General features: G+C 41.5%; 2 pseudogenes; both read right to left on the minus strand.

Moving 5' to 3' along the window:
* On the minus strand, positions 1-25,480 carry LOC137658504 (dnaJ homolog subfamily B member 4 pseudogene; annotated as a pseudogene).
* Positions 1-26,192, minus strand: part of LOC137658655 (uncharacterized) — a 422,221-nt pseudogene that overhangs the window by 327,464 nt on the left and 68,565 nt on the right.

Genomic DNA, 26,192 nt, shown 5'->3' on the forward strand with positions numbered 1-26,192 from the left:
TTAAAACATAGTTGTAACATTTTATTAGCTTTTATCTTAACACTTGTGATATGCTATTCTTTGGTATAATTATGAAGCTGCACTTACACAAAACATTAATTCTAATTGGCATAAAAATATACTTTGGGAGCTCAGCATTGGACAATGGAAAAAAGGTGCATTACCTTCTCAACATTTGACTGTCTAAAGGCTTTCAACATTATAATTGACTAAACCTGTCTATAGACAGAAAAAAAAAAAAGACTTTGATGTAAGGCAGACACTGTAACAAAATGGCTTCAACAAGATGTACTTACTATAACACTTTCTTTGAGTGTGTATCTATTTCTTTTAAATTAAAGTATAGTAACTACAACATTATAAGATCACATCAAACCCTACAACTGATAATAGACTATAGAATGAACAACAGTGATCAGAAAATATAGTTTGAAACTAGGAAAAAGGACCAGAGCCCTTGAATATTTCACTCGTTAACTAATACACTTCAACATACACATTACACAACCTTGTTTAAATCATAATGCAAAACTTCTGAACAGTAAACTAATGCTATCTGACCATCAAACTACAATAAAAATTGTAATCAATATAACGATGAAATATTAAATATTTCTCCTAAGACAGAAAGAAAAAACATTATTTGTGGTACAAAAATTAAATAATTTTTTTTTTTTTTCACAGAACACTACACATTATTAGCAAGTAAAAGGAATGAAAATAAATTACCATGTACTCTCACAACACAGAAAATTTCTGACTAGGTATAACCTCATTACACTGAAGTAAGGCTCATAAGGTAAATAACCACATCCAAGATTATGAACTTAAAAAGACATTGGACTTCCTCTTTAGTAGGTCAAAGCCACAACATACTAAATTAAGAGCATAAAAAGAATATAAATATCAATTTCATCAACCTTAACGGTTATTTGGACTGATCTTCACATACATTTGTTTAATCATCATACTTGTAATATTTTCCAAACTCATGTATGAATGCATATACAATCTCTTACTTACTGTACAGTAATCTTAACTGGCAAAGTTATATCAATATCCACACAACATCATGGAAATTGTGCGATATATAGCAAGACTGTAAATAACATTTATCCATCCCTGTATAAGGAAGACTGACTAAAGTACTCAACAATTTGAAATTGCAACTTTTAATGTATTTTACATTAAATAGATGAAGTTTATTCTCTCTAAGAATAACTAGAGATAAAGTAGCAATTAAGTTATAGCATGTTATGCTTCCCATAAATGAATGAACATAATTTTAGCCTTTACAACTTAGGAGAGGTACAATACTTCTATAAATAAATATGAACATTCCAACTGAGTTCATAATCAATAGTACAGTATGATAAAAAAAACTTCTCCCTTCATCAATAAATAATTAGAGGATCTAAATTACTAGATACAAAAGAGGCATCTTACACTTCACCTTTCTTTTTAGGGAATCGTCCACGAAGAATCTCGAATGGCTTTCTACAACCCTGAAGTAAGCAGGATGCTACAAACTTTTTGTGAGGTTTCAGAGAACCTGACTCTATGCCCTAGAGCGGTATTACTTCAGACAAAATTTCCTTGGTACTATCACTAAGTGTTGTTGGGAAAATAATATCAAAGTGAATAATTATGTCTCCCTTTCTGTTTGGTTCCTTGTGGTAGGGTAACCCGTAGCCCAATAATCTCTTGGTAGTTTTTGGATTAACTACCTCATTAGTGAGATCAAGATTTACCGAGGTCCCATCTAATGTAGGGACAATAACTTGACATCCACAAAGTGCTTGTCTCAATGGTACCTCTGTAGTATATATCAAATTTGCTCCATCTCTCTTGAATATTGAGTTTGGTTTATCTTTAATGATAAAGACAATATCAGCAGGAATCTTTCCAGGTATCTGGTCACCCTCTCGTTCAAAAGTAACTTTTGTTCCTTCTTTCCATCCTGCTTTAACATTAATGGTCAGAATCTTCTCTTCTTTCCTAGACAGCCCATCTGCGCCAACAACACAACGTGTGATTTTCATTTTCTTTGTTGCTCCCTGTGCAACTTCATCTAATGAAACAAAAAGGTCTTTAACAATGGCAGGGTCTTGATGACCTTTTCCTTCTGGTGGTCTGAAAGCATCTTGTGGGCTAAAACTAAAGGATCTTCTCGTGCCCCCAGCCATTCTATGTCCACCCATGCCTCCACCCATTATATTAACAAATGGATCATCCTCCACATCCATTTCTTCAAATATCTGTGCACCATGTCCATCAACTCCCATATTGAAGAATTGAGCAAATGGGTCACTAGTGCCAAAGAACTGCTGGAAGGTAGCTCTAGGGTCGCCTGAAAAAGTGTACGTGAAATGCGTACCATCACCAGACGGGGCTCCTGGTACACCACCTTTCAGGCCTTCCTCACCATACTGGTCGTAAATATCGCGCTTCTTCTTGTCAGACAGTACCTCGTATGCTTCAGCAACAGCTTTAAACATTTCCTCTGCATTGGCAGACTTGTTTTTGTCAGGATGATACTTGAGAGCCATTTTTCTGTAGGCTTTCTTGATGTCATCATCAGAGGCTCCCTTTGACAAGCCCAGGATTGAATAGTAATCTTTACCCATTTCACCTAATATCTTATGTCAAATTTAACTTCACAGCAAAGTACTATCCTACCGCTATACCTCTATGAAAGTAAACAGTTGCAGAACTTGGGATCAATTTTATATATCTTGTGTAAATTAAAATATGTTCTTGATTGTAGCTCCAAAATGCGCCTTCTATTTTACCTGTAAAGTGAAATAACAAAAGAATTAATATCATATTTAGGTACATGGAAAGTACAATACTAAATAATCTTCCAACATTAAGTATCAAATGATTCATCTCAGATTATAAAATACAATGAAATACTGTACTGTACAGTGCTGTAGTCTACAATTAAACACAAATATATAAAGAAATACAATTAACAAAATGTGTTGGAAATTACTTAATCCCTTTCATCACCAGATATTTTGCAAATACATTTTGTATTAAGAAGATATATGGGAACGACATTAAAGAATAAATTATCAAGGATATAGATTTACATGTTTGTTCCATTACCTGTTTTCCTATTTAGCAATTCACTTCTACATTTCTTTATCAATTATGGTTACTGATGATATCTTCATAGGAAGTACTCTACTTACTGCACAGTACAATCTATTTTTTTTATTAACCTCCAAGTGAAACTGGATTGTATAGAGGAAAAGTTATCTGACCATTGTAGCTAGACCATTTAGCACTCAATAAGCCTCTCAGAATTGCCATAAGCTTCTCTGGTTATAAGAATGTTTTTATTTATCTGAAATTCACATTATAAATATCAATAAGGTTGAATCAAAATAGGTAGATACTTTATCTTTACTAGAGAAAAAATTCATGACAACACATCAGGTAAATATGGGTATTCATTATAATAAGCAGCAAACAGTGCCTTATGTTATTACATAAATCTTAGGGCCCATAATAATATCGATATAAAGGGGGGCTATATCTTTGACACATATTAAAAGGCTTGATCAGTAATGACAAACTTCCAGTTGACCTGAATTGAATAAATGTTCCTCTACAGTTCGATACAAATTATCAAGGATAACCATCTGCAATAAGGGACATAGATGTCTACATGTTATGTTAAACAAGGTCTAGCCCGAACAATCTTAATCATAAAAATATCAGTTTAATGAGGCCTTGTCACAAAAGTGGATATCTAAAGGGCATACTCAAGAAAGTTGAAGAATTTGAAAAGGACACAGATAAAAATCAATATGAAATAATCACAGGATCTATTGACCAAAGAGATGCTATAGAGTGCTTATGGTTTAGCTTTAAGAGTGTCACACAACCCAATTTCATTGTAAAAATCCTTTTTATCCAGTGCAAACAATACCACACATCCCTCATGAATGTGAACTGGGACACACCTGTACAGATCAAGACCTCTTGAACACAAAAATTAAGCCGCCAAGCAAAGGATCCAGTCTGGTATGATAAGATATGATCATTATAAAAATGCAGAGAAAATAATCTCATAAATTTTATAATATGTTATTTTTATTAATAAAATAAATTTTTGAATATACTTACCCGATAATCATGTAGCTGTCAACTCCGTTGCCCGACAGAATTCTATGGAGGGATACGCCAGCTATCACAATACTAGAAGGGGGTGTATTTACCAGCGCCACCTGTGGCCAGGTACTCAAGTACTTCTTGTTGACACCTCCTCAATTATTCCTCGGTCCACTGGTTCTCTATGGGGAGGAAGGGAGGGTCGATTAAATAATGATTATCGGGTAAGTATATTCAAAAATTTATTTTATTAATAAAAATAACATTTTTCAATATTAAACTTACCCGATAATCATGTAGCTGATTCACACCCAGGGGGGTGGGTGAAAAACCAGTGTACAAGACTAAAGGATAGCTAAGTATCCCGTATTTCATATAATCAGTTATCCACAATAACAATGAAATAATAAGTACCTGGTAAGGAAGTCGACTTGAACCGTTACTCTGCCTTTAATAAGATCGTCTTCCTTACTGAGCGCAGCGTTCCTCTTGGGAGGCTGAATCAACTCAAAGGTGCTAAAGTATACAGGGCTGCAACCCATACTAAAGGACCTCATCACAACCTTTAACCTTGGCGCTTCTCAAGAAAGAATTGACCACCCGCCAAATCAACAAGGATGTGGAAGGCTTCTTGGCCGACCGTACAACCCATAAAAAGTATTCAAGAGAAAGGTTAAAAAGTTATGGGATTATGGGAATGTAGTGGCTGAGCCCTCGCCTACTACTGCATTCGTTGCTACGAATGGACCCAGGGTGTAGCAGTACTCGTAAAGAGACTGGACATCTTTGAGATAGAATGATGCGAACACTGACTTGCTTCTCCAATAGGTTGCATCCATAACACTCTGCAGAGAACGGTTCTGTTTGAAGGCCACTGAAGTAGCCACAGTTCTCACTTCATGTGTCCTTACCTTCAGCAAAGCAAGGTCTTCTTCCTTCAGATGAGAATTTGCTTCTCTAATCAGAAGCCTGATGTAGTAAGAAACTGAGTTCTTAGACATTGGTAGAGAAGGCTTCTTGATAGCACACCATAAGGCTTCTGATTGTCCTCGTAATGGTTTTGACCTTCTTAGATAGTACTTAAGAGCTCTAACTGGGCAAAGTACTCTCTCCAGTTCGTTCCCCACCATGTTGGACAGGCTTGGGATCTCGAACGACTTAGGCCAAGGACGGGAAGGAAGCTCGTTTTTAGCCAAAAAACCGAGCTGCAAGGAACATGTAGCCGTTTCAGATGTGAAACCTATATTCCTGCTGAAGGCGTGGATCTCACTTACTCTTACCTGTTGCTAAGCACACGAGGAAAAGAGTTTTTAATGTGAGGTCCTTAAAAGAGGCTGATTGGAGCGGTTCAAATCCTGATGACATTAGGAACCTTAGGACCACGTCTAGATTCCAGCCTGGAGTGGACAACCGACGTTCCTTTGAGGTCTCAAAAGACCTAATGAGGTCCTGTAGATCTTTGTTGGAGGAAAGATCCAAGCCTCTGTGGCGGAAAACCGCTGCCAACATACTTCTGTAACCCTTGATCGTAGGAGCTGATAGGGATCTTACGTTCCTTAGATGTAACAGGAAGTCAGCAATCTGGGTTACAGTGGTACTGGTTGAGGAAACTGCATTGGCCTTGCACCAGCTTCGGAAGACTTCCCATTAAGACTGATAGACTCTGAGAGTGGATGTCGTCCTTGCTCTGGCAATCGCTCTGCCTGCCTCCTTCGAAAAGCCTCTAGCTCTTGAGAGTCTTTCGATAGTCTGAAGGCAGTCAGACGAAGAGCGTGGAGGTTTGGGTGTACCTTCTTTACGTGAGGTTGACGCAGAAGGTCCACTCTAGGAGGAAGAGTCCTGGGAACGTCGACCAGCCATTGCAGTACCTCGGTGAACCATTCTCTCGCGGGCCAGAGGGGAGCAACCAACGTCAGCCGTGTCCCTTTGTGAGAGGCGAACTTCTGAAGTACCCTGTTGACAATCTTGAACGGCGGGAATGCATACAGGTTGAGATGGGACCAATCCAGCAGAAAGGCATCCACGCGAACTGCTGCTGGGTCTGGAATCAGAGAACAATACAAGAGGAGCCTCTTGGTCATCGAGGTAGCGAATAGATCTATGGTTGGCTGACCCCACAAGGCCCAAAGTCTGCTGCAAACATTCTTGTGAAGGGTCCACTCTGTGGGGAAGACCTGACCCTTCCGGCTGAGGCGATCTGCCATGACATTCATATCGCCCTGAATGAGCCTCGTTACCAGCGTGAGCTTTCGATCTTTTGACCAAATGAGGAGGTCCCTTGCGATCTCGAACAACTTCCTCGAATGAGTCCCTCCCTGCTTGGAGATGTAAGCCAAGGCTGTGGTGTAGTCGGAGTTCACCTCCACCACCTTGTTAAGCTGGAGGGACTTGAAGTTTATCAAGGCCAGATGAACTGCCAACAACTCCTTGCAATAGATGTGAAGTGTCCTTTGCTCCTGATTCCATGTTCCCGAGCATTCCTGTCCGTCCAGTGTCGCACCCCAGCCCGTGTCCGATGCGTCCGAGAAGAGACGGTGGTCGGGGGTCTGAACAGCCAATGGTAGACCTTCCTTGAGAAGAATGCTGTTCTTCCACCACGTTAGAGTAGACCTCATCTCTTCGGAAACAGGAACTGAGCCCGTCTCTAGCGTCATGTCCTTTATCCAGTGAGCAGCTAGATGATACTGAAGGGGGCGGAGGTGGAGTCTCCCTAACTCGATGAACAGGGCCAGCGATGAAAGTGTCCCTGTTAGACTCATCCACTGCCTGACTAAGCATCGGTTCCTTCTCAGCATGCTCTGGATGCATTCTAGGGCTTGGAAGATCCTTGGGGCCGACGGACAAGTCCGAAAAGCTCGACTCTGAAGATCCATACCCAAGGAGACAATGGTCTGGTATGGAACGAGCTGAGACTCCTCAAAATTGACCAGGAGGCCCAGTTCCTTGGTCAGATCCATAGTCCATTTGAAAATCTCCAGACAGCGACGACTTGTGGGAGCTCTTAAAAGCCAGTCGTCTGACGGAGCCGGACACAAGATCATGATACTGCTGCACAGTCTGTAAACTGTCAATCATGGGCAAGCGAGGAAGTACAGTGACAACCCGAATCTGTCTAGACTGTCTGGGTCGTACAGACAACTCCTTAACGGGTTGCTGAGGTTGCCGCACTGCGTCACAACAAGTCCCTTCTGTTGGTTGTTGAACGTCTTCCCCGTGACACATTGACTCCGTAAACAAAAAATCCTCTAACAAGGACTAAGCTTGGACTGCATGTCATGCAACACAGCTCAAGGTCTATGGGAGCAGGTGTGGTAACAGACGGGATTAGCGGCTGAAGTGGAACCATTACCTTCCCTGTAAGCATGTTATGCTTAAATAAAAGTCCATAAGAGGTTATGCAGCTAAAGGCTCCCTCCAAATGACAGAGTCCTCAAGGGAATATCAGAAGGAGGGAGAAAAGAACTTTCTCATCTACAGGGACCTTATCCTAGAAAAGCTAAGTTCTCTGAGTGAGGGTTCACTGGTGCAAAAGCAGCAGACTAGAAGGCAACGTTATGAAACTGCTTGACAGTCTAGTGAGTTGGCAACAACCCAAGATGTGTTGAGAAGCATGCGGTAAGGTATGCAGAGCATGATGTATGCAGAGTATGCTGTATGCAGAGCATGCTGTATGTAGAGCATGTTGTATGCAGAGCATGCTGAATGCAGAGCATGCTGTATGCAGAGCATGTTGTATGCAGAGCATGCTGAATGCAGAGCATGCTGAATGCTGAGCATGTAGTAAGCAGAGCCTGCTGTAAGCAGAGCCTGCTGTAAGGAAAGCAGAGCGTGTGCATGGCGTTTAACATTTCTCAGAAATTCCATGACCAGTGCTAGAGTGCTTTATGCATGCTTGCATGGGGTTTAAACCATGGTATGAAAATGGAGGTAAGGTATGCTGAACAGCAGAGTCAGAACGAGCTGGAACAACAATAGTTGTGGTTTCCTCTTCAAAACTCCGATGAGGGAACACCTGAGGCTCAGTCTGCAAAGGCTGAATAAAAGACAAGCAGAAGGAAGGCGCATGGGTGGAGGAGGCTGACTCCTAGCATGAGTGGTGAACCCAAGGGTTGCGCTTGCTGAGCGGTTGGCGGAAGCGGAGTAGCAAGTTCCAGTTCCTGTGGTGTGAGCGGAGCGCGATGAGGAAGAGGCTGCGCAGAACAAGGTAAATGTCTCGCAAGCTGAGGCTCCTGAGGCGCAAGGCTAAGGTGTTGTGGTGCTTGCCTTGTGGAGGGTTGAGCTCGCTGCAGCAAGAGCTGAGGAAACTGACTCATGGACGGGAGAGGTTGTTGTACCTCAACCGAGTGTTGCATCACTGGTGGAGCAGCAAGTGGAGGCGGAGGAAGAGAGGTATAATCCTCCTGATCCCAATGTAAAGGTTGCCTTAAGGAAGGCGGAGGCTGAACACCACAGGGAACAGCAAACTCAGCACGTGGCTCAACATCGTACGCCTGGCAGGTGGAACTGCTGGCAGGTGGTACTGCGATCAGGCGGAGCGAGTGTAGGTGGAGGGAGTGTAGGCGGAGGCGGAGGAGCAACACTCTCAGCCCGACACTCACGCAACAAGTCCGAAAGCTGTGCTTGCATGGACTGTAGTAGAGTCCACAACATCGTACGCCTGGCAGATGGTACTGTGATCAGGCGGAGCGAGTGTAGGTGGAGGGAGTGTAGGCGGAGGCGGAGGAGCAACACTCTCAGCCCGACACTCACGCATCAAGTCCGAAAGCTGTGCTTGCATGGACTGTAGTAGAGTTCACAACATCGTACGCCTGGCAGGTGGTACTGTGATCAGGCGGAGCGATCATAGGCGGGGGGGAGTGTAGGCGGAGGCGGAGGCGCAACACTCTCAGCCCGACACTCACGCATCAAGACCGAAAGTTGTGACTGTATGGACTGCAGTAGAGTTAACTTGGGGTCGGCAGACACTAAGTTCTGCTGAGGTAAAGCCTTAACAGCAGAGATCTGTTGTGGCAGAACCTTACTCCTCTTAGGCGGAGTGTAATCAACTGATGACTGAGGAGAGTCAGAGCTAACCCAATGACTGCATTCGGGTTGTGAACTTTAACTTCGTACGTCTGGCATAGGTCTGGACTTAACGTTTAAGAGGTCTTGAGACCTGAGACCAGCGTTACTCTGCCTTTATTTTCTCCCCTAATCTCTTCTGCAGACGAGCAAAATAAGGGCTCAATCGTCTGCGGGTGGGAGTGACGGTCTCGGTAAGACACGCCCACAACCACCGAGAATACTTCTGTGCGCCGATCAAGGCCTGCTGAACCCTTATGCCCTTCGACATTGCTTCTCCCCTGGGCTTGGGAGCTTGCAAGAGGTCCCGGACTGGGAGGACGACTGGCGCGCACAAAAGTACCCTCACGCACTAATCACTTATCACTTTGATTTCTGTTTGCACTTATTTCACTGAACTCGAAACTTTAAGTGGTTTGTACCTGAAATACGCAATTCTATCCTTTCTCAAAGTTAGTAATTGCGAAAACAGAATTACAATGTAACAGAAAAATCTAATGAAAGATAATTCAGTGGTTGGAAAGAGACTAAACACTAGATCACTCTAGAAACGTTTAGTTTCTTCCCCTAAAGAGACTAGGGAGAAGAGCAAAAACGATAACGACGTTACTCGTACGCCTGGCAGGCTTGAATGAAACGTTTATCCTCTTTCTCCCTCCGTCTCTATCTCTCTCTCTCTCTCTCTCTCTTGACTTAGAACCTGAGAGAAGAGCCCAATCATATATATCGTTAAAACATATTATTGTTAAAGGAAAAAACTGAAAAGTTCCTTTATTAGGATCAAAACCATTAAGTTAAGAAAGAATGAACAAAACGCTAGACACGGTTACTCTTACTGCAACGTGAAACCGTGAACATTCTTTCTCTATCGTAACGATAGAGTGCAAGTTGAACGTTCTGAACGTCAACAACTGCAGAGACAAAACAAAACGTTAGTTCAACTTTGAAAACAGTACGAGACTGTCAAAGAAAATCTTTCAAACTCTGTGGCGGAAATAGCATAATATGTTAACAGGTAAAACCGAAATGACGGGCTCAAAGTTTATTAACTTCGGTAAAAGACCGCCTACTATTAGGAAGGTCGAATATAAACAAATATAAAAATTAATTTTAATGAGTTTATAATAAAAGGAAGTTAATCGAAGAGGCCTATAAGAGGCGGAGAGATATAAAATAAATCTATAACTTTTGTTAAGCAAAATTAAGAAAGAGAGTCTATACTCTCTTAGACACCAACACTTCCGTCTAAGGGAAGGGTCGGCCATTGAAAGGTGAACGAGAGTTAATACTCTCTCGTCACCATAATTAATCAAATTAATTCCAAAAGCTAACTAAGCTAATATAGAAGTTTCCAGTAAAGCGACAGCCGAAATCAAAGAGAAATACTTCACCAAAGTCGTGAAAATACTCCAAGAACATAAGCGTATCCCAGAACGTCTTGCCGGAAGCACGACAGAGGAATAATTGAGGAGGTGTCAACAAGAAGTACTTGAGTACCTGGCCACAGGTGGCGCTGGTAAATACACCCCCTTCTAGTATTGTGATAGCTGGCGTATCCCTCCATAGAATTCTGTCGGGCAACGGAGTTGACAGCTACATGATTATCGGGTAAGTTTAATATTGAAAATTGTATTTTTCGCCTTTTAATGGAAGTATGATATCAGCAAAGCTGGAAAACTCCGATGTTCAAATTTAGAATGAGATATCGTTAGTTACTGGTTTATGGGCTGCCTTAGCACAAGTCCGTAAGCCTACACCTTCAGTGCAGGTCGTTCTATTGCCTGCCTGCCTTAGTTACTGAAGGATAGCGAGAGAAAACCCAGCCCCTGAAAGCTCACTGAGAAGCCACTTTGACTTTCACCTAGAATTTGTGGGTTAGATGAGGTGGGAAACATAACTTATAGGACTCAGGTTTACATAACATCAGGAAAAACATAAATTACCCTTAAAACTTGCTCCTACAAACCTTCTACTTTAATTAGAAACTTATTCTTAGGAGGCAGGAAGTTCGTATAATAAAACTGGCTGGTTTAAAATCCAGGGATATCTAACACTCAGTCTATATGAGGAGCAAGGGTGTTGACTCCAATCCACTTCCTATCACTTGAATATGAGGGGATAGGGCTAGGTTACTGGCACAGGCAAGTGGTTACAAATGAACTATAACATCACCTCAAGGGGTATTATATCTATACAGTAATGCATGTCTCAGTAACTTGACTGGTTCACAGTGCTATTCATCCTCGTCCTCCTTAAGAAGATGGTGGAAAAGCACTTCTATCTTAACATTAAGAAAACAGTTACTCTGCATCAAAGTCTGTTTCAGCAACAAAACAGTCCAGCAGCTGCACACCTAGGCAGGGGAAGGAGAAGAGGAAAAAGGGCCATACATTCTTACTCTTACCTAAACTAATGTTGTAACTTGTCTTAGAAGAGATACAGATCCTTCTTGTCCTATGAGGGAGCAAGATAAGTTACACCACCTGCTTGGCAACTACCACAGGTCATATGGAAGAAGGCATCGAGTGACTTGTGGATGCTTTTCCGTAAATGCTGTGATGGCTGCCTGCCTTCAAGACCTGACCACTGACATGATCTTCAGAACAGATAATGTTACACCAACATATTTCCGATTTTGTGAGTGCGTCCCTATATCGTCTGGTCCAGCAACCTAGTTTCCCAAAGCCTGAAAAACTGGCCTTTCTGGTTTTTATTCTTCTTAAGCCTTCCTGCATTGGTGAAAAGTTTCTGCAGTCATGGTTTGAATAGATGAGTTCTCTTGAGGTAGCATCTTAGTGCTCTCATAGACCATAGAAGCAACTCATCTGAATTATCCTTTACTTCCCCAAGGGAAGGAATGAAAAATGAATCAAATCTTAGGCTGTTTACAGCTGGGTTTTGAGTGTTGGCTATGAATTCTGGAACAATGGAAAAGAATACCTTCCTCCTCCAAAACTCGGAGTGGCTGATGAGATATGACAGTTCTTATAGCTCACTTACCCTTTTTGTCGCAAAAAGAAAAAGAGTTTTGCGGGACAGGTCCCTATCCAAAGCTTGATTTGGGAGTTACTAGGGGGCTTTTTTCAAGATATGAGAAGCCTCACTACATTACAAGAGGGAGTCTCGAGTTTTCTTCAGACAAGATTGTTTGAAAGTCTAAACTCTTACGTTGACCAGATGCCTACAATTACTTGTTCTCTTAGATGCCCGCCTTCCTTTGATGCATCTGTGAAGAGAACATCTAGAGCAGGAGATTCCAACAGAGACCCTTTGAACAAGTCCTTTAGCATTTGCCAATGAAACCTCTTCAAAAGGGCATTTCTTCCTGATCTGAGAGGAGGATCAAGTGAAAACCCAAACATAGAGTGCTTGCACTCAGATGGTCAAAAGTAATATGCGAACACATTGTCCGAGGAGTGCAATTGTCTGTCAATGTGTCTACTTTTAACTGGAATATTCTCCTATTCTAGCACAATTAAGTTTTGCATGTTTGAAGATGATCGAGCTTGAGTGCAGCAAGTAGAGCACATATGTTCTATCTCTTAAGTTCTCATTCACCATTTGTGTATAAGAGGCGATCTTGAAATTTCAAAGGAAAGGGCCCTAGAGTGTTCAGAGGAGTGCATTCTCATAAGTTGGTGTATTGCCAAAGAAGATAGTCAACAAACAAAGGGATACTCATCTTGATCTGTGTTTGCACATCTGAGAACCTTTCAAGTTGGAAGGAATAGCGCTACATGGTTGCCCAGCAAATTCTGGAGCTTGTACTTGCGACCAAAACAGAAGAGTGCTCTCTCAATAGAGGGGGTGTGAACAGGCGACCGTTCAACTATAGTAGGTTGGCCAATGCATCCGCCACCTGTTGAGATACTACTGCTAGAAAGTTATTGGGTCCTTTGACTGGCCATACAATACTACATTGGATCCCTCTCTCCGATTATGGCTCATTTCATCTTTGCCGACACGTACACATTATAGTCTGGCCTCTTCTTTATACATTCTCCTCTTTCCTCATACACTTGACAACACTGAAATTACCAAACAATTATTCTTCTCTCAAAAGGTTAACTACTGCACTGTGATTGTTCAGTGACTACTTCCCTCTTGGTAAGGGTAGAAGAGACTCTTTAGCTTTGGTAAGCAGATCTTCTCGGAAAAGGACACTCCAAAATCAAACCATTATTCTCAAGTCTTGAGTAATGCCATAGCCTCTGTACCATAGTCTTCCACTATCTTGGATTAGAGATCTTTTGCTTGAGGGTACACTCGGGCATACTATTCTATCATGTTCCTTTGAAGTTTTTATCATCCTGTTGTTTTCAAGTTTTTATAGTTTATATATGAAAGATTTATTTTGATGATATTATTGTTCTTAAACTTCACTTTAACTTTTTCCTTATTTACTTACCTCACTGGGCTATTTTCCATGTTGGAGCCCTTGGCCTTATAGCATCCTGCTTTTCCAACTAGGGTTGTAGTTTAGCAAGTATCAATACATACATAGATATACCAAGGCACTTCCCCCAATTTTGGGGGGTAGCTGACATCAAACAAATGAAACAAAATAGGGGACCTCTTCTCTCTACGTTCCTCCCAGCCAGACAAGGAACTCAACCGAGTTCGGCTGATACTGCTGGGGTGCCACAGCCCACCCTCCCCCGTTATCCACCACAGATGAAGCCTCATAACGCTGAATACCCTACTGCTGCTACCTCCGCGATCATCCAAGGCACCGGAAGAAGCAGCAGGGCCTACCAGAACTGCATCACAATCACTCGCCATTCAATCCTATTTCTAATAATATATGTACTACGAGTTGAATGGTATCTAGGACAGCCTTACTCAAAATCATGAGCAGGCCCACAATGAGTAAGATCCAGTTAAGAATTTGCGCTACGTATTTGTCGAGTGTGTGCATTCCATAGAATGCTCACTCACAGGTGAGGGAGATCCAGGTGAGTACTCAAAAGAATGAGCTAGCGCTTAAAGAGCTTCTAGATTTCCGTAGGAAGACTATTCCTTTTTCAAGAATGAGCTTGCAGAGCTTTTTGCTTTCCGTTGAAAGACTTGATTACTTTACAACAGAAATCTTCCTTCAAGGATATAGTTATACACCTCCTGATGACAAGGGAAGGAAGATCCTTTGATTGAGACAAACACATTGTCTTGTTGAAGATAAACTCTCCTCTTTACCTTGAAACCCAAAGATAGCTGCTTAGCTATTTCTGTCAGGAGTGTCAATCCTGGGTAAGGAGAACCAAGGACTTATTCTGCAGATGCAAAAAAACAGAGCAGGCTCTAGTGACAGAGGCTTTACCTTGGATAAAGCTAAGGGTTGCTGAAGAGTCTCTGTCTCTCTCTCTCTGATATTCCTTCTGTCATAAAACCAGCCATGATGTCTGAAAGGCATCATCGCTAACAGTGATATCTGAACGAGATTCATTGGGTTTGCCAAGAAAATGCTCTAGGGGAAACTAATATTGCCATCTCACTATGGGCTTGCCCCAGAGTTAGATTATCTTTGTCTCTTATTCGTATTCCCCAGAGAAGGGTAATGGAGAAGGATAACAACCCGATTTCCAAGAGAAGAGAGATCATCTGCAGAGTTCTTAGCTTTAACGGTAGAACCGGAAGGGGAGGAATCTTGATAGGTTTTCTTCTTTTTCTTGCTCAACTCCTGCCACTGGGAGGCACACTACTATAAAGAAAAGAAAAAGAATCGATAGGTCAAATTTTTCGACTGCGAGTACAGTGAACCCTCGCTACTTCGCGGTTCGACCATCGCGGATTCACCACTTCGCGGATTTTTTCCATAACCCATATATATACAGTAATATATATATATGTGTATGCATGTATTTATGTATATATGTAGGTATGTATATGTGTATACATATAAATATATATATATATATATATATATATATATATATATATATATATATATATATATATATACACACACACACGAACACACACATATATATATATATATATATATATATATATATATATACATACATATATATATATATATATATATATATATATATATATATATATATATATATATGTATATATATATATCTAAAGTAGGAAGATGTGATGTAGTTCTAAGGGAAAAGTATGGGAAATATGTCTGGGTAATAAGCAAAGCTCTACCTACAGTTTGTTTCTACATTATGATCAGAGATAAATGTAAACAAAACATTGGTTGCCATTTTTTATCATGCTTTTTAGCATGTTTAGGAAATGCATGATATAAAATCACCTTTAATATTTATGCCTGTTTTAGTTTAGGGTACTGTAGTACATGCATTAAGTGTTCTGTACGTTAAAGGGTAGTTTGTTAACAGTACTACGTACAAGGGAAGGTTTTAAAAGTCTGAATATACATGTTGAATAAATAGGTAAATATGGTGTCACTACTTCGCGGATTTTCACCTATCGCGGCCGCGACTGGAACCTATCTACCGCGATAAACGAGGGTTCACTGTACGTCTGTGCTACTCGGCAGCTCTAGTAAAAGTTGCTTTTCAGTCAGCTGGCAGGGGGGCGATCTTCCTCTGCTGCCCGCCAGTAACTACTGACACCCATATAAATTTTAACAGCCAAGTTTTCAGCTTTGCTAAAATCATACTCTTATTAAAGGACATAAGTATGTATCTGTGCAGTAACAAACTAATTTTTAATTGCCTTGCTTACAAAAATCAAGCACCTTATGATTACTGTATGTGGATCGCAGTGAAAAAAAATGAAGATTAGTGTCCCTTCTATGTGAGAAGTGAAACTCATAGGAAATCCTAAAGATAACCCCAATTGAAGACTTCCCATACTGTACTCATCCCTACCAGTCTCTTTTCAACGGTTCAAGGACTAATATGGAGAGGGCAGAGACGGTTAAGACCGGCGAGTGGGCAACACCCCACCACTCGTTTACTTTCCACCTATTACCCATCTGTTTTATAACATGTACTAGTACTACGTCTATGTAAAAGACACTGGTTTGTATTCTTATGGGAACAAGCATAATTTTTGGAATTTATAGCCTGAAATACTTATGAAAGGATTCAAAACCTGAAAACATTAACATACTGTAGTAGCAAAGTGGTCACGTACTAACAGCATAATTATAGCAAAGCCCCTAGACATCAAATTAGACTACAGTACGTCTGTGGTAAATGTAATTTTCATCATAAAATAAGACAATCGAATGTTAAAAAGACTAACATCTTTAACAAGTGTTTCAGTCAATTCAAAAAAATTTACTTTCTACACCAAAATTTAGCAAATGGCCAGCTCAATTATGCTACAGGGATGGTGATAAGATGCAGAAATTAAACCTTTTTTGTTTACAAGATATACAGTATTACAGAGAATTCTTCAATCTGTACTCTACAGTACTGTACTCCAGTTAATGTAATGTATTGCCATCTACCCGTATTTTTCATTATCAAGACAAATTACATGAAGCAAAGTATAATCTAACAACCATGCTATTCTTGAAATAATGATAGAGGATTTTAGTTATAAAATAGTTTTTCTCTTTTTTATAATGAACTTGACTTATGCTTGCATTACCATTTCCAATGTAAAATAAAATAATTACAAATTACAGTATAAACACCTGAGAATCAAAAATATGTTAGTAAGAAATGTTATTTTTATTAGTAAAATAAATTTTTGAATATACTTACCCGATAATCATGTAGCTGTCAACTCCGTTGCCCGACAGAATTCTATGGAGGGATACGCCAGCTATTACAATACTAGAAGGGGGTGTACTTACCAGCGCCACCTGTGGCCAGGTACTCAAGTACTTCTTGTTGACACCTCCTCAATTATTCCTCGGTCCACTGGTTCTCTATGGGGAGGAAGGGAGGGTCGATTAAATCATGATTATCGGGTAAGTATATTCAAAAATTTATTTTACTAATAAAAATAACATTTTTCAATATTAAACTTACCCGATAATCATGTAGCTGATTCACACCCAGGGGGGTGGGTGAAAAACCAGTGTACAAGACTAAAGGATAGCTAAGTATCCCGTATTTCATATAATCAGTTATCCACAATAACAATGAAATAATAAGTACCTGGTAAGGAAGTCGACTTGAACCGTTACTCTGCCTTTAATAAGATCGTCTTCCTTACTGAGCGCAGCGTTCCTCTTGGGAGGCTGAATCAACTCAAAGGTGCTAAAGTATACAGGGCTGCAACCCATACTAAAGGACCTCATCACAACCTTTAACCTCGGCGCTTCTCAAGAAAGAATTGACCACCCGCCAAATCAACAAGGATGTGGAAGGCTTCTTAGCCGACCGTACAACCCATAAAAAGTATTCAAGAGAAAGGTTAAAAGGTTATGGGATTATGGGAATGTAGTGGCTGAGCCCTCGCCTACTACTGCATTCGTTGCCACGAATGGTCCCAGGGTGTAGCAGTACTCGTAAAGAGACTGGACATCTTTGAGATAGAATGATGCGAACACTGACTTGCTTCTCCAATAGGTTGCATCCATAACACTCTGCAGAGAATGGTTCTGTTTGAAGGCCACTGAAGTAGCCACAGCTCCCACTTCATGTGTCCTTACCTTCAGCAAAGCAAGGTCTTCTTCCTTCAGATGAGAATGTGTTTCTCTAATCAGAAGCCTGAATAGTAAGAAACTGAGTTCTTAGAACTTGGAAAAGAAGGTTTCTTGATAGCACACTATAAGGCTTCTGATTGTCCTTGTAAAGGTTAAGACCTTTTTAGATAGTACTTAAGAGCTCTAACTGGGCAAAGTACTCTCTTCAGATCATTCCCCACCAAGTTGGACAGGCTTGGGATCTCGAACGACTTAGGCCAAGGACGTGAAGGAAGCTCGTTTAGCAAAAACCGAGCTGCAAGGAACATGTAGCCGTTTCAGATGTGAAAACAATGATCCTGCTGAAGGCGTGGATCTCACTTACTCTTTTAGCTGTTGTCAAGCACACGAGGAAAAGTTTTTAATGTGAGGTCCTAAAAAGAGGCTGATTGGAGAGGTTCAAATCTTGATGACATAAGGAACCTTAGGACCACGTCTAGATTCCAGCCTGGAGTGGACAACCGACGTTCCTTTGAGGTCTCAAAAGACCTAGGGAGGTCCTGTAGATCTTTGTTGGTGGAAAGATCCAAGCCTCTGTGGCGGAAAACCGCTGCCAACATACTTCTGTAACCCTTGATCGTAGGAGCTGAAAGGGATCTTACTTTCCTTAGATATAACAGGAAGTCAGCAATCTGGGTTACAGTGGTACTGGTTGAGGAAACTGCATTGGTCTTGTACCAGCTACGGAAGACTTCCCCTTGAGACTGATAGATTCTGAGAGTGGATGTTCTCCTTGCTTTGGCAATCGCTCTGGCTGCCTCCTTCGAAAAGCCCCTAGCTCTTGAGAGTCTTTCGAAAGTCTGAAGGCAGTCAGACGAAGAGCGTGGAGGATTGGGTGTACCTTCTTTACGTGAGGTAGACTTAGAAGGTTCACTCCTAGAGGAAGAGTCCTGGGAATGTCGACCAGCCATTGCAGTACCTCTAAGAACCATTCTCTCGCGGACCAGAGCGGAGCCAACCAACGTCAGCCATGTCCCTTTGTGAGAGGAGAACTTCTGAAGTACCCTGTTGACAATCTTGAACGGCGGGAATGCATACAGGTCGAGATGGAACCAATCCAGCAGAAAAGCATCCACGTGAACTGCTGCTGGGTCTGGAATCGGAGAACAATACAACAGGAGTCTCTAGGTTATCGAGGTAGTGAATAGATCTATGGTTGGCTGACCCCACAGGGCCCAAAGTCTGTTGCAAACATTCTTGAGAAGGGTCCACTCTGTGGGGATGACCTGACCCTTCCGTCTGAGGTGATCTGCCATGACATTCATACCGCCCTGAATGAACCTCGTTACCAGTTAGCTTTCGATCTTTAGACCAGATGAGTAGGTCCCTTGCGATCTAGAACAACTTCCACGAAAGAGTCCCTCCCTGCTTGAAGATGTAAGCCAGGGCTGTGGTGTTGTCAGAGTCCACCTCCACCACTTTGTTAAGCTGGAGGGACTTGAAGTTTATCAAGGCCAGAATAACCGCCAACAACTCCTTGCAATTGATGTGAAGTGTCCTTTGCTCCTGATTCCATGTTCCCGAGCATTCTTGTCCGTCCAAAGTCGCACCCCAGCCCGTGTCTGATGCGTCCGAGAGGAGACGGCGGTCGTGTTTCTGAACAGCCAAAGGTAGACTTCCTTGAGAAGAAAGCTGTTCTTACACCACGCGAGAGAAGACCTCCTCTCTTCGGAAACAGGAACTGAGACCGTCTCTAGCGTCATGTCCTTTATCCAGTGAGCAGCTAGATGATACTGAAGGGGGGGGAGGTGGAGTCTCCCTAACACGATGAACAGGGCCAGCGATGAAAGTGTCCCTGTTAGACTCATCCACTACCTGACTGAGCATCGGTTCCTTCTCAGCATGCTCTGGATGCATTCTAGGGCTTGGAAGATCCTTGGGGCCGACGGAAAAGTCCGAAAAGCTCGACTCTGAAGATCCATACCCAAGGAGACAATGGTCTGGGATGGAACGAGCTGAGACTCCTCAAAATTGACCAGGAGGCCCAGTTCCTTGGTCAGATCCATAGTCCATTTGAAAATCTCCAGACAGCGACGACTTGTGGGAGCTCTTAAAAGCCAGTCGTCTGACGGAGCCGGACACAAGATCATGGTACTGCTGCACAGTCTGTGAACTGTCAATCATGGGCAAGCGAGGAAGTACAGTGACAACCCGAATCTGTCTAGACTGTCTGGGTCGTACAGACAACTCCTTATCGGGTTGCTGAGGTTGCCGCACTGCGTCACAACAAGTCACTTCTGTTGGTTGTTGAACGTCTTCCCCGTGACACATTGACACCGTAAACAAAAAATCCTCTAACAAGGACTAAGCTTGGACTGCATGTCTTGCAACACAGCTCAAGGTCTATGGGAGCAGGTGTGGTAACAGACGGGATTAGCGACTGAAGTGGAACCATTACCTTCCCTGGAAGCATGTTACGCTTAAAAAAAAAAAAAAGTCCATAGGAGGCTATGCAGCTAAAGGCTCCCTCCAAATGACAGAGTCCTCAAGGGAATATCAGAAGGAGGGAGAAAAGAACTTTCTCATCTACAGGGACCATATCCTAGAAAAGCTAAGTTCTCTCAGTGAGGGTTCACTGGTGCAAAAGCAGCAGACTAGAAGGCAACGTTATGAAACTGCTTGACAGTCTAGTTGGCAACAACCAAAGATGTGTGACTGAGAAGCATGCGGTAAGGTATGCAGAGCATGTTGTATGCAGAGTATGCTGTATGCAGAGCATGCTGAATGTAGAGCATGTTGTATGCAGAGCATGCTGAATGCAGAGCATGCTGTATGCAGAGCATGTTGTATGCAGAGCATGCTGAATGCAGAGCATGCTGTATGCAGAGCATGTTGTATGCAGAGCATGCTGTATGCAGAGCATGCTGTATGTAGAGCATGTTGTATGCAGAGCATGCTGAATGCAGAGCATGTAGTATGCAGAGCATGCTGTAAGCAGAGCATGCTGAATGTAGAGCATGCTGTAAGGTAAGCAGAGCGTGTGCATGGCGTTTAACATTTCTCAGAAATTCCATGACCAGTGCTAGAGTGCTTTATGCATGCTTGCATGGGGTTTAAATATCAACATAATATTTACCTTACATTCATAACTCATGATTCATATTTTTTTGCCATATTCTGCGATATTGTTAAAAATATATTGCAAGGAATACAAATATATTTTTATAAGTAATACAAATAACCTCCATTATCATAAGGTTTGAAAATGGAGGTAAGGTATGCTGAACAGCAGAGTCAGAACGAGCTGGAACAACAATAGTTGTGGTTTCCTCTTCAAGACTCTGTTGAGGGAACACCTGAGGCTCAGTCTGCAAAGGCTGATCAAAGGAAGTAGCAGAAGGTAGGCGCATGGGTGGAGGAGGCTGACTCCTGGCAAGAGTGGCTGAACCCAAGGGTTGCGCTTGCTGAGCGGTTGGCGGAAGCGGAGTAGCAAGTTCCTGTTCCTGTGGTGTGAGCGGAGCGCGATGAGGTAGAGGCTGCGCAGAACAAGGTAAATGTCTCGCAAGCTGAGGCTCCTGAGGCGCAAGGCTAAGGTGTAGTGGTGCTTGCCTTGTGGAGGGTTGAGCTCGCTGCAGCGAGAGCTGAGGAGACTGACTCAAGGACGGGAGAGGTTGTTGTACCTCAACCGAGTGTTGCATCACTGGTGGAGCAGCAAGTGGAGGCGGAGGAAGAGAGGTATAATCCTCCTGATCCCATTGTAAAGGTTGCCTTAAAGAAGGCGGAGGCTGAGCACCACTGGGAACAGCCAACTCAGAACGTGGCTCAACATCGTACGCCTGGCAGGTGGTACTGCGATCAGGCGGAGCGAGCGCAGGCGGAGGGAGTGTAGGCGGAGGCGGAGGCGCAACACTCTCAGCCCGACACTCACGCATCAAGACCGAAAGTTGTGACTGCATGGACTGCAGTAGAGTCAACTTGGGGTCGGCAGACACTAAGGTCTGCTGAGGTAAAGCCTTAACAGCAGAGATCTGTTGCGGCAGAACCTTACTCCTCTTAGGCGGAGTGCATTCAACTGATGACTGAGGAGAGTCAGAGCTAACCCAATGACTGCATCCGGGTTGTTGAACTCTAACTTCGTACGTCTGGCATAGGTCTGGACTTTATGTTTAAGAGGTCTTGAGACCTGAGACCAGCGTTTTCTCCCCTAAATTTCTTCTGCAGACGAGCAAAATAAGGGCTCAATCGTCTGCGGGTGGGAGTGACGGTCTCGGTAAGACACGCCCACAACCACCGAGGATACTTCTGTGCGCCGATCAAGGCCTGCTGAACCCTTTTGTCCTTCGACATTGCTTCTCCCCTGGGCTTGGGAGTTTGCAAGAGGTCCCGGACTGGGAGAACGACTGGCGCGCACAGAAGTACCCTCACGCACAACACTGACACACTTTGCGCTAATCACTTATCACTTTGATTTTCTGTTTGCACTTATTTCACTGAACTCGAAACTTTAAGTGGTTTGTACCTGAAACACGCAATTCTATCCTTTCTCAAAAGTTAGTAATTGCGAAAACAGAATTACAATGTAACAGAAAAATCTAATGAAAGATAAATAATTCAGTGGCTGGAAAGAGACTAAACACTAGATCACTCTAGAAACGTTTACTTTCTTCCCCTAAAGAGACTAGGGAGAAGAGCAAAAACGATAACAACGTTACTCGTACGCCTGGCAGGCTTGAATGAAACGTTTATCCTCCTCTTTCTCCCTCCGTCTCTATCTCTCTCTCTCTCTCTCTCTCTCTCTTGACTTAGAACCTGAGAGAAGAGCCCAATCATATATATCGTTAAAACATATTATTGTTAAAGGAAAAAACTGAAATATTTCCCAAAATGAAAAGTTCCTTTATTAGGATTAAAACCATTAAGTTAAGAAAGAATGAACAAAACGCTAGACACGGTTACTCTTACTGCAACGTGAAACCGTGAAAATTCTTTCTCTATCGTAACGATAGAGTGCAAGTTGAACGTTCTGAACGTCAACAACTGCAGAGACAAAACAAAACGTTAGTTCAACTTTGAAAACAGTACTAGACTATCAAAGAAATTCTTTCAAAGACATTAAAATAGCATAATATGTTAACAGGTAAAACCGAAATGACGGGCTCAATGTTAATTAACTTCGGTACCAAGAAAAGACCGCCTACTATTAGGAAGGTCGAATATAAACAAATATAAAAATTAATTTTAATAAGTTTATAAAAAAAAGAAAGTTAATCGAAGAGGCCTATAAGAGGCGGAGAGATATAAAATAAATCTATAACTTTTGTTAAGCAAAATTAAGAAAGAGAGTCTATACTCTCTTAGACACCAACACTTCCGTCTAAGGGAAGGGTCGGCCATTTAAAGGTGAAAGAGAGTTCATACTCTCTTTGTCACCATAATTAATCAAATTAATTCCAAAAGCTAACTAAGTTAATATAGAAGTTTCCAGTAAAGCGACAGCCGAAATCAAAGAGAAATACTTCACCAAAGTCGTGAAAATACTCCAAGAACATAAGCGTATCCCAGAACGTCTTGCCGGAAGCACGACAGAGGAATAATTGAGGAGGTGTCAACAAGAAGTACTTGAGTACCTGGCCACAGGTGGCGCTGGTAAGTACACCCCCTTCTAGTATTGTGATAGCTGGCGTATCCCTCCATAGAATTCTGTCGGGCAACGGAGTTGACAGCTACATGATTATCGGGTAAGTTTAATATTGAAAAATCATAGTTTCAAGGTACACTCAGTTAGTTTTGGCCTCTAGCATCTGTTTTAATTCTTAGGTTAGTGCATGCTAATTTTCACATTAGCTCATCAAATTTGAAATCTGTTCATTCTAACCATAATATAAGACAAAATAACCTTACATCTATAAAATAAGGAGATAACAATGGTTAGAGACATGAGGCTTTTGTCGCCTTTGGGGATTAATGTGGCGAATGTTATAATTAATTCTACAGTAAAGTCATGTTGATCGGTGGAATAATTGCCACGAAGGGAAATTTCTTATGACAAAGTACAGACAAATTTTAAAGAAATGACCTAGCAATAGGGGGGGGGTGAAGATTATGGTACAAATATTCCATTTACTAATATGGAACGAATATGGTAACTTGTAATATGTCGGATGTACCCACTAGCTAGTCTTAGTAATAGGGAGGTGTCGGCTTTCCCTGGTAACGATACAATTACGTAAGGATGGTTAGGGGAGCACCATGCTGTAGGTTAGGAAAAAGCTCGGTAATATTTTGACGAGTCCCACCCAGCCATTACCGCTTACCAGTTCATAGAAGCTTGTTTTTTGTTTTTTTTTTAGCGAGCGCATAGCAGAGCAAAAATCATTAGAATTCAGTAATATATTGAGAGACCTAACGGTTTTTGCTCCGCCGTGCTCTTGTGAAGTGAAAAACATTGAGCTCCTTTGTCCTAACCAGGAGTATTGGCTGAGTGGGACTCTATCGATATATTACCAAAAAGTTTTCCAAAGTCCAAGAACACTATAAGTCATGGCGATTAAAGGACAGTCATTGATTTGGTTGCATCTCTGTACATGACATGTAGTTCAGGAAATATTAAGATTCAAGCTAGGGGGTGTATGTATGATGACACCCGACTAAGAATACGGTAGTGTAAGGGGGGTCGAGAGCCCCCTTTAGGTAAGTAGGTAAGGGCACAGCTGGTAGGTTCGGTTAGGCCAGGAAAGTTTAGGTTAGTTGGCGTCCATATTTAATGATCGCTGGAGGAACTGTCCGCTGATATACAAAGGCTCACAGGTCAGATTAGGAGTACCACTGTTTTGAAATGAATACACACCGTCTTTGCACCTTAAATATTATATAATATTAAGAGATTTTCCTATATATCTGATAGTTACTATTCTTAAAATTTCTTATTTAGATAGTTATCACTTCTCTAGTAGTTCATTTCCTTTCCTCACTGGGCTATTTTTCTATGTTGGAACCCTTGAGCTTATATCATTCTGGTTTTCCAAGTAGGGTGGTAGCTTTGCTTGTAGTAGTAATAAAAATAATAAATAATAACAGATCCCTTACCCCATACACGACAGTGATATCCATGACACTGTACTATCATTAGTTGAGCATTGTAAGGAAATTTTATCAAAATCAATCTAGTATGGTTCCTATACACATTTAGCGGTGATTCGAAATAACGTAAATACAATACTTTAATTTCTTATCTACAGCATATTACAAGTTATCTTAATGTACCTATAAGGAGTAATCAGTTACCGGTACGTGTTCAGCAAATCGCATAATGCTATCGTTAGTAGGTAAAGTCCTACAATTACCTCATACATAAATGAATGTCATTTGCAGATAATGAGTCGCATAGGCCTACGAAAATTTCGCTATAACATTACCGACAGGACAATAACCAAAGGAACCAGATAAATTTAACCTTTGGCAGCCTACAGTAAAAAAGATCGACGTAAGATAACAGTCTTTAAGACATCCCCAGGTGTTACAAAGTACGTACGTAACACAATCCTTTCACGACATTTACCTTGTAAACAAACAAAGTTCAATTCACTATTTGGTACGTCCCACCACCGCACAAACGGACCGTAGATAATAACCAAGTGAACTACGTACCTGGCCTTCCTTCCTACAACTTATATACAGAAGAGGCGCACACTCAAGCACCAGAGCTAAACATACACGATTTAACCATTCTTCACTGTACAGGGGTGCCATCTCTTTCATAAGTGGGGGTAAAAAAATAACTAATTAAATCATCAACCTGATAAGATCTATTGCAATTATTTGATCTAATTAACGATATTTACTCCTATATTTTACGTAAAATTGAGATAGTAATAAATAAAGCTATATATTATTCCTTGATAATATGCTTCACGATGACAACCGTGCTTTCTAGATCATTGTGGTATGTCAGAGTTGTCTGCGAGTTCGGAACTGTGATACACTCGGGTCTTCTTTCTTTTTCTTTCTGTTTATTTTCCAGATCATTCGTTCAATTTCCAATCTTTAGTGATGGTGGTTGCATGATACTCATATAGGCTACATGCTATCTGTCGCATCTGCATGAATGTGTAACCAGAAGATCTAGAGTAAATGATACCTTACAGCAATGCTTATGAAGAAAATAAGAAAACGAATATGATTAAGAACTGATTAAAAAATATTAATTTTTATGTTAAATGGTTCGATAAGATCATTTTTTATTTAAATACATTATAGATAATCGGTAAATTATACTGTATTTTACCAGTTTGATCTCAATGAATGCAGTTCTGAATTTTCATTCAAAATTGATTAACAGGATCGATTCAAAATGTGTAAAACGCATTTGTAGATTTCACTGACATTTCAACAGCTTTATCAGAATTTAGATGTAAATTACGAACTTGAAGAGGTAGACTTAACT

The sequence above is a fragment of the Palaemon carinicauda genome, chromosome 19 (genome assembly GCF_036898095.1).
Source record: "Palaemon carinicauda isolate YSFRI2023 chromosome 19, ASM3689809v2, whole genome shotgun sequence".
In the NCBI taxonomy this organism is placed as follows: Eukaryota; Metazoa; Arthropoda; class Malacostraca; order Decapoda; family Palaemonidae; genus Palaemon; species Palaemon carinicauda.